Source organism: Octopus bimaculoides, chromosome 1 (assembly GCF_001194135.2).
Source record: "Octopus bimaculoides isolate UCB-OBI-ISO-001 chromosome 1, ASM119413v2, whole genome shotgun sequence".
Classification (NCBI taxonomy): domain Eukaryota; kingdom Metazoa; phylum Mollusca; class Cephalopoda; order Octopoda; family Octopodidae; genus Octopus; species Octopus bimaculoides.
The window spans coordinates 127,469,068-127,471,785 of NC_068981.1; the positions used below are offsets into that span (position 1 = coordinate 127,469,068).

Genomic DNA, 2,718 nt, shown 5'->3' on the forward strand with positions numbered 1-2,718 from the left:
GCCCAGGCTATTCTTATTCTAGCAGCTATACTTTCAGCGCACCCTCCCCCACTACTAACTTGGTCACCTAGATAACGGAAGCTATCAACTATGTCTAGTTTTTCTCCCTGGAATGTGGCAGAAGTTGTTTTCTGCACGTTTTCAGTGTTTATTGTTCCTGAACATCTGCCACATACAAAAACTATCTTGCTAGTTAGCCTTCCTTTGATATTGCTGCACCTCTTATGTGTCCATAGCTTACACTGGGTACATCTTATAGAGTTTCTACCTATGCCTTTTCTACAGTTCGAGCAGGGCCATCTACCTGAAGGGGTTTGTGTTTTGTCTACCTTCCTACTTATTATGACTTTGGTTTTAGCTAGGTTAACTCTAAGGCCCTTTGATTCTAGTCCTTGCTTCCACACCTGAAACTTCTCCTGTTGTTCTGATAGTGACTCAGCAATTAGCACAAGGTCATCAGCATAGATTAGTTCCCAGGGGCATCCTGTCTTGAATTCCTGTGTTACTGCCTGGAGGACTATGATAAATAGGAGGGGACTGAGGACTGAACCATGGTGTACCCTTACCTCTACCTGGAATTCTTCACGATACTCGTTGCCAACCCTCACCTTACTGACAGCATCTCTGTACATGGCTTGCACAGCTCTCACTAACCATTCTTCTATCCCTAGTTTCCTCATTGACCACCAAATAAGGGATCGGGGGACCCTGTCAAAGGCTTTCTCCATGTCAACAAAAGCCAGGTACAGAGGTTTATCTTTGGTTAGGTATTTCTCCTGCATCTGTCTTACCAGAAATATAGCATCAGTGATGCTTTTCCCTGGCATGAACCCAAACTGCATCTCAACTAAACTGACTCTCTCCCTAGTTAGTTGAGCTATGACCCTCTCCATGACCTTCATTACCTGATCCAACAACTTGATATCTCTATAATTATTTGTATCTAAAGCATCACCTTTACCTTTGTAGCAGTTGACTATGGTGCTGCTACACCAGTCATTGGGTATGACTCTTTTGTGTATCACCTGGTTAACAATGCGGGTGACTGCCAGATATTTTGAACATCTCTGTAGTGATTCCTGATGGGCCAGGGGCTTTCCCTGTCTTCATACTCTTAATTGCTTTATCTACCATGGTACTGTCAATTAGTATAGCTGGTCCCTCTGTTGGGTCGACATTCAGCAGACTCTCTTTCTCCCATTCATTCTCTTTATTAAGCAATCTTTATAACAATAATAAGATGAAAATGATTTAATGAGTTAAAAGTAACAAAGTGATAAGGTTAGCATGAATGTCTTACTTAATGGTCCAGATAACTAAAGATTGTGATGGCCTGCTTGTCTACTCTACAATATTAAGTCCTGGAAGTAGAAGTATTCATTGAAGATAGAAGTGAAGCTGGTGAAAATGATAAATGTTGACAGTAACACTATGGCAACATGGAAGGTTGAGGCTAGTTTCTCTCCTGTTTACTCTATGTTTGGAACAATATAGCTACAATACATAGGGATTTTTACTTGCCAAGAGAACCTATAAGTGTCTGTTGTTTCTGCTGTGCTTGAATGAGTACAAGGGTCTTAGTAAAGTTACTTGTAACATACTTTGAGTGCTGAATTGCTGAATATTGACTGTATGGGTCATTTTGTGAAATGATTGATTTTATTTAACTAAGTCTCCATTTATATTGATGTTGATTGAGTTAACAGGGTTCTGTTTACTAACCAAAATATTAATGGTTCCTATCCTGATACTGATTTAGTACACTTTAGTCCTATGGAGAAGTTCAGTTCATTAACGTATAAGATAGTGTTTTGTTAGCTCACAGAGCTGAATTCAAAGTGCTTGTCAGTGAAAATAGAGCTCTACTTCTGCAAACACTCTTTTGATCTCCACATGAAAACAAATTGTTCATTTGCCTCAGTATCTTCTTAGATTATGAGATATTAATTCTTTTTCTTTTTCTTTTTAATATTAAGAAAGTATTGCGGAGATGTACTTGCATAGCAAGTGACCTGATCTGAGATCGTGCGCTGGAACGAAAACAATTGATTAAGAAAGTAAAAGTGAATAATTAGCAGAAATGTTAGGTGCTGGGCAAAGTGCTTAGAAACATTTGTTTTGGCTCTTTATCTTCAGAGTTCAAATATTGCTAAGGTTGACTTTGACTTTTATCCTTTCTAGGGTGATAAAAATAAGTAACTAAAGTTTGTGATGTCCGCTTGTCTACTCTACAGTATTAAGTCCTGGAAGTAGTACAACTAGTTGAAGATAGAGGTGAATCTGATGAAAATGATAAATGTTAACAGCAACACCATGGCAACTTGGAAAGTTGAGGCTAGTTTCCTTCCTGTTTACTCTATGTTTGAAACAGTAGAGCTGTAACACTTAGGGATTTTGAGCATTGTGGTTAATGTAATTGACTTCCCTTAAAATGCTGGCCTTGTACCAAAACTTAGAAAGAATATTAGGAAAGTAAAGTGGCAGAAACACTTTATTGTATGTAGCAGTGTTCTTCCATGGTCTGAGTTCAAATCTTTGCTACTTCAACGTAAGAAATCAATATTATTTTACAAGAAAAAAAAAATATCATTGTCAGTTGAATACTATTCACATTCTTCTTCTTCTTCTTCTTCTTCTTCTTCTTCTTCTTCTTCTTCTTCTTCTTCTTCTTCTTCTTCTTCTTCTTCTTCTTCTTCTTCTTCTTCTTCTTCTTCTTCT

General features: G+C 38.0%; 1 protein-coding gene across 5 annotated transcripts in view; it reads left to right on the forward strand.

Moving 5' to 3' along the window:
* The window catches only part of LOC106872770 (uncharacterized), a 17,511-nt gene that overhangs the window by 11,602 nt on the left and 3,191 nt on the right, over nucleotides 1–2,718 (forward strand). The gene's annotated exons all lie outside the window — the stretch shown is intronic.